The following is a 7446-nucleotide window of genomic DNA, read 5'->3' on the forward strand; positions in this document are numbered from 1 at the left end:
GACTGAACACCAAGATAAAGTGCATGCCTCTAAAGATCTTGAGCTAGTCAAGAAGCCCAGAAATCCCTAAAAGAGATATGTATACTGAGGATTGAGGATTAAAACCTGTGATCTTTACTTGGAACAGAAATATTGCATCATGTGAACCCTCCATGAGTGACAGAGAGAAAGGAATTTAAAGGGAAACATACAAATTTATCACCTTTGGAATAATTAGGACATGTGTGTGGTGTAATGAAAGAAGGCAAGAAGATGGGGAAGAAGCCAGACAGATGGCAATTTTCATTCTAGTATGAAAGGAAAGGATAAGTCACAAGACTCATGACGAAATTAACAACTATGAATCCACTCTAAGCCAGTAGTTAACCCTACAGCCCAGGAGTCATTCTAATAGATGAGAGGTGTTTTGGAGACAACATTCCAAAACTCATCTGCCTTCTATGATACCTACTACCCCAGCTCCTCCTGTGCAATATTCTTTCACAAATATCTAGAATATTCAAAGATTAATAATATTATATAATTATTTACAATAATTGTATTACAAAATAAAACATGATAACCTTTATAAAATACTAGAAGAAAAGGGAAAATTACATAAGGTAAAGAACATACAGATAAATTATACCATGAAGCAGCAAAAAATATGATCAAACATTCTAAGTTTTTAAAAAATATGCCTTCTCTAAAATGTATACTCTCTGAAATGATATTTAGAAGACAGAATTGAAAATAAATAATAGAAAATATAAAGTGATAAAAAATAATCTGGCAAAATTCAGAGTGTAATGAATAAAGACAACCATGATAGAAATGAAGATCAATAAAAACAGGAAAAAAAGTGGGAAATGGAGAGAACAATGTTGCTAAAAACACAGATAAGAATATAAATGACAGGCTTAAATATCCTGAGCAAAATGAAATACAAAACCCAAGAAGGTGAAGTGTAACATTCAAGGCAGGTCCAACAAATGAAAAATTAGCGTGAAAGATCTCATGATACTTGGTTAAAAAGTTCAAAGATAAAACTTTTCTGAAATGAAAAAACATTGAATCTAATGGTTAAAGGACTTATCTTTACCAAGAAAAAAATTTGTTATAGCATGCCCATATCAAGGCAGATGCAACAACTGAATTTACCAGACTTCACAAACACAGAATAAACAACCCACAAAAATTAAAACAAAAAAGAGTCCCCATGAGGCTTTAATAAAGAAAACTATTAGAGGCCAGGTACAGTGGCTAACACCTATAATCCCAACACTTTGAAAGGCCAAGGCAGGAGAGTCACTTGAGCCCAGGAGTTCAAGACCAGCCTGGGCAACATAGCAAGACCCCCATCTCTATCAGAAAAACTTAAAAAAGAAAACTATTAAAGTATAAACTCCACTAATCCACCAGAAATGAATAGAGATAACATGATACAAGTGAGCATTCTGAAGCCTAATATCAAAATGTTCTGGGGATTGTGGTTAAAGAACAGAATGCAGATGTTACAAATCATAACTGTATAAAGATTAATTATATTCATAACAAAAATAAGAAGAGAAAGATAGTAGAAATATATTCTGGTCCATTCAACTTTCACAGTGGGAGAGAATCAACAAATTATGTTATGGGTGATTAAATACCATTTTAAAAGATAAAGGTCATTATTAGAAAAATTAAATATAACAAAATCAAATAAAGTTGAATGATGAAGGCAGGAGAGGAAATCGGGTTAAAGGGGTAAAGTGGAAATATATTAAAAGAGTCAGTGGAGAGTACCCTTGGAAATAACACAAAAATTAAAGAATTAAATATAACACATACAGCAAATAACTAAAAAAAACTATAAATCTTCAAAATTATTAAAAATATGTACATACAAAATATAAAATATATACAGAGAAATATTAATACAATGAAAATATTAAAACAAAAGCACAAAATTAATTCATTTATTTACCCTATTAGTATTTTTTGAACACCTATGTGCCAGGTATTGTGCTGAACACTAGTAAGATATAGTTCCTACATCTTAGAGTTTTTGTGGAGGAGACAGAGATTAATCAAACAATCACACAAATGTAAAATTGCAACCACAAAAATTACTCTGAAATAAAGTGAAAATTACTGTAGGAGAGGGATTTGATGTGAGTCAGAGAAGTTTCCCCTAAGAAAGTAACACTGGAGCTAAGATCTAAAGGGTAAACAGAAGTTAACTGTTGAATGGAGAACAAAGGTTTTCCTGCAGAGGGAATTCTGCTCCCGGTGAGGCCAGAGTGGGACCTTGGAAGGTGTGCCTGAAACCACATTATGAGGAAGTGAGGGAAAGCATTGTGCAGGATAATGCTGAAATAAGTAGTGGAAGTAGAGAATAAGAAATCAAAGACTATTAAGCAGAAGAATGATTTGACCAGACTTCACATTTGTATATATCACTATGGTTACAATGTATAGAATGGATTTTAAGGAATTCAGATTGGATACAGGTGAGTCAATTATAAAGCAACATGCTTGCCAAGGCAAGAAATTTGATTACTTAAACTAGGTATGGGAGTTTTGGAAATGAGATAAGTAGATAAATGTGTCATATATTTGAGATAATAAATCACCAGGACTTGATGGTAGACTTAGTTGGAGATGCACTCACTAATGCACCATCTAATGCTTCAAGTCTAATAATTATTCAACTCCTCCAGAGCCACCAATCCAATGGTTCTATCATATTTATGCTGCCATTCATTTTACTGATATCCTTCTTACCTTACCTCTTTTCCCAGCTTATATTCCATGATCAATACCTTGCTCCCTCATAATGATTGTACTCTCTTTTCCAAACAACAATCCTGATAAATTGAACTCTCTGCCTACTACATCTTGATATCACACAGCTGTGGCTAGATAAAACACAACCACACTGGCAATCATCCTATACTTTCTGAATCCATTACTCTTCTACTTTTTCTGACCTTTCCTTTCTCCCTCATCCTTACCATGTAATGATCTCATTTTACATGTCAGGGCTAAAAGTTGAATTAAAAAATGTTCTTATTTTCCCACTGCTATATAAACCAACAAATATACTGAGTCTGCATTCACAAATAACATAACAAATGAGCTCTTCATATTTCTATCTGTGGTGAATTAAGATGACTAGAAATTTTGTGGCACCATCCCGTTGAAAACGTGGGTATATGTTCTTTCTCCTTGAATCTGGGTAGACTCTTTGACTGCTTTGACCAATAGAATACAGTGAAAGTAAAACTTTACTTATGTTAAAATCCTTGAAGCTTCCATTTCTCCATCTTGGAACCAACACGTGTGGAGTACTGAGTCAGTATTGAAGAATTCTGCTTATTCTGCTTGCATTAGTCCATTTTCATGCTGCTGGTAAAGACATATCCGAGACAGGGTAATTTATGAATAAAAAGAGTTTTATGGAATCACAGTTCCACGTGGATGGGGAGGCCTCATAATCATGGCAGAAGGTGAAAAGTATGCATTACATGGAGCAGACAAGAGAGAATGAAAGCCAAGTGAAAGGGGAAACCCCTTATAAAACCATCAGCTCTCATGAGACTTATTCACTACCACAAGAACAGTATGGGAGAAACCACCGAATCATTCAATTATCTCCCACCAGGTCCCTCCACAACACATGGGAATTATGGGAGTTACAATTCAAGATGAGATTTGGGTAAGGACACAGCCAAACCATATCTGGCCCCTCCCAAATCTCATGTCCTCACGTTTCAAAACCAATTGTGCCTTCCCAGTAGTCCCCAAGAGTCTTAACTCACTTCAACATTAACTCAAAAGTTGACAGTCCAAAGTCTCACCTGAGGTAAAGCAAGTCACTTCCACCTATAAGCCTGCAAAATCAAAAGCAATTTAGTTATTTTCTAGATACGATAGGAGTACAGGCATTGGGTAAATACAACCATTCCAAATGGTAAAATTTAGCCAAAACAAAGGGACTAAAGGCTCCATGCAAGTCTGAAATCCAGTGGGGCAGTCAAATCTTAAAGCTCCAAAATGATCTCCTTTGACTCTATGTCTCACATCCAGGTCATACTGATGCAAGCGGTGGGTTCCCATGGTCTTGGCCAGCTCCACCCCTGTGGTTTTGCAGGGAAGAGCCTCCTTCCCAGTTGCTTTCATAGGCTGGCATTGTATGCAGCTTTTCCAGGCACACAGTGCAAGCTGTCGGTGGATCTACCATTCCGGGGTCTGGAGGACAGCAGCCCTCTTCTCATAGCTCTACTAGGCAGTACCCCAGTGAGGACTCTGTGTTGGGGACTTCAACCCCACATTTACATTCCACACTGCCTTAGCAGAGGTTCTCCATGAGGACCCCACTCCTGCAGCAAACTTCTACCTGGAGATCCAGGCATTTCCATACATTCTCTGAAATCTAGGTGGAGGTTCCCATACCTCAATTCTAGACTTCTGTGAATCCACAGGCTCAACACCACATGGAAGCTGCCAAGGCTTCAGGCTTGCACCCTCTGAAACCATGGCCTGAGCTGTACCTTGGCCCCTTTTAGCCACGGCTGGAGCAGCTGGGACGCAGGGCACTAAATCCCTAGACTATACACAGGCAAACAGCAGGGGGGCCCTGGGCCCAGCCTATGAAACCATTTTTTCCTCCTAGGCCTCTGGGTGTGTGATGGAAGGGGCTGCCACAAAGATCTCTGACACGCCCTGAAGACATAGCGATTAATATTTGGCTCATTGTTATTTATGCAAATTTCTGCAGCCAGCTTGAATTTTCCTCAGAAAATGGATTTTCTTTTCTACCACACTGTCATGCTGCAAAATTTCTGAACTTTTATGCTCTGTTTTCCTATTAAAACTGAGAGCTTTTAACACACACAAGTCACCTCTTGAATGCTTTGCTACTTAGAAGTTTCTTCTGCCAGATACCCTAACTCATCTCCCTTAAGTTCAAAGTTCCACAGATCTCTAGGGCAGGTACAAAAAGCTGCCAGTCTCTTTGCTTAAACATAGCAAGAGATACCTTTACTCCAGTTCCCAACGAGTTCCTCATCTCCATCTGAGACCGTCTCAGCCTGGATTTCATTGTCTATATCATTATCAACATTTTAGTCAAAGCCATTCAACAAGTCTCTAGGAAGTTCCAAACTTTCCCACACTTTTCTGTTGTTTTCTGAGCCCTCCAAAGTGTTTCAACCCCTGCCTGTTACCCAGTTCCAAAGTCACTTCCACATTTTTGGGTATCTTTAAAACAGCACCCCACTCTACCAGTACCAGTGTACTGTATTAGTCTGTTTCCATGCTGCTGATACATACCTGAGACTGAGTAATTTATGAAGAAAAAGACACTTAACAGACTCACAGTTCCAGGTGGATAGGGAGGCCTCACAATCATGGTAGAAGGCAAAAGGCACATCTTACATGATGGCAGACAAGAGAGAATGAGAGCTAAGTGAAAGGGGAAACCCCTTATAAAATCATCAGATCTTGTAAGACTTATTCACTACCATGAGAACAGTATGGGGAAAAATACCCCTATGATTCAATTATCTCCCACTGGATCCCTCCCACAAGACACAGAAATTATGGGAGCTACAATTCAAGATGAGATTTCAGTGGGGACACAACCAAACCATATCACTGCTGAATAGATCATGTAGACAGGCTCTCAAACTACACAGAGAGCAAGAGAGGCCCACCTTACCACAACATTTCATTCAATCAACTAATAAAACAGGCACATTGGTGAAGCCACCTTCAACTCTCCAGACTACCCAGCTGCCAAGTGAATACCACAGATGGCTACAGTCAACACCACATGGAGCAGAATCATGGAGCTAAGCCCTGCTTGTGCTAATACAAGTCCACAGGTTTTTCAGTTCGTTGTTTTAAGCTGCTAAGTTTTGAGGTTGTTTGTGGTACCTGGAATAAGATGTCACTCTAATAGAATATAAATGTAAACTATGTGGCATTTGGCTTTGGAATCAGACAATGGATAGAAGCCAGAATGATTTCACAAAGACCGTTAGTGAAAGGTGAACAGACTTCAAGGAAAATGATACCAAAGCCTGGAAAAGCATTCTGGAAACTGATAGTAATGAACTGAATGAGCCTTAAGGAGATTGAAAACCTGAAAGAGCTTAAGAAGTCTACTGGAAAGGGCTTTAAGGATAATGAGAAGAAATCATCAGTGGAGGCTGAGGAAAAGGCACCGAAGTCATATTCTGATGGGAGAGTTAGAAAACGCTTGCCTAGAATGATATCAAAATAGGAAAATACCTAAAAGTTTGTGGATCTGACTGGTGAGATTTTTGGTGTCAACTAAAGAAAAAAAATTAAGCTTTTAAGAAATTAAAGTTAGATTTATTTAGGGGTCTTACTGAGAACAAGAGACTGAGGATTACAGCCTAGGAGAAGTCTTTCTGAAAGGTTCTGTCAGACTGCTCTGGTACAGGTTTTTAGCCCACAGCTTATATACAAGCTATGAAGATCCAGTAAGTGTAGAATCATATTGGACTTGCTCAGAAGCGACATTAAAGCAGAATCACATCAATGTTGGGGTGTAGAGTATATCTGGTTACAAATTACAGGGGCATACTCACTAACCCTGTCAGAAATTATCTTTTGTGTAGAAAAGTGTAAGGATTAGGATCATTTATATTTTAAGGAATATAGAGGCTCAGAGGAGAGATATGGGGAACATATTCTCTATCCTGTTTTGTCTTCAAAGCATTTTTGGAGAGCTGCACTTCATCACAGAGTCAAGGAATTTGTGACATTATGCTGACAGTCATAAACAGCAAATATGGCTTCTTACATTTGCTATGCTGTCTCATAAGTTCCGCCTTTTGGTCATAAATCAGTTGACATAAACCAGGTCTGGTTGCATTTAGAAGACCACATTGATTGTCCTATGTCTGATTGGTGTGCCTGAAAGTGACAGGGAAAATGGAACCAAGTTGGAAAACACTCTGTAGGATATCATCCAGAAGAACTTCACCAACCTAGTAAGGCAGGCCAACATTCAAATTCAGGAAATACAGAGAACGCCACAAAGATACTCCTCGAGAAGAACAACTGCAAGACACATAATTGTCAAATTCGCCAAAGTTGAAATGAAGGAAAAAATGTTAAGGGCAACCAGAGAGAAACGTCTGCTTACACACAAACGGAAACCCATCAGACTAACAGAAGATCTCTCAGCAGAAACTCTCCAAGCCAGAAGAGAGTGGGGGCCAATATTCAACATTCTTAAAGAAATGAATTTTCAACCCAGAATTTCATATCCAGCCAAACTAAGTTTCATAAGTGAAGGAGAAATAAAATCCTTTACAGACAAGCAAATGCTTAGAGATTTTGTCACCACCAGTCCTGCCCTACAAGAGATACTGAAGGAAGCACTAAACATGGAAAGGAACAACTGGTACCAGCCATTGCAAAAACATGCCAAAATGTAAAGACCAT

This window comes from Rhinopithecus bieti, unplaced genomic scaffold, assembly GCF_001698545.2.
Source record: "Rhinopithecus bieti isolate Rb0 unplaced genomic scaffold, ASM169854v2 scaffold_38779, whole genome shotgun sequence".
NCBI lineage: Eukaryota > Metazoa > Chordata > Mammalia > Primates > Cercopithecidae > Rhinopithecus > Rhinopithecus bieti.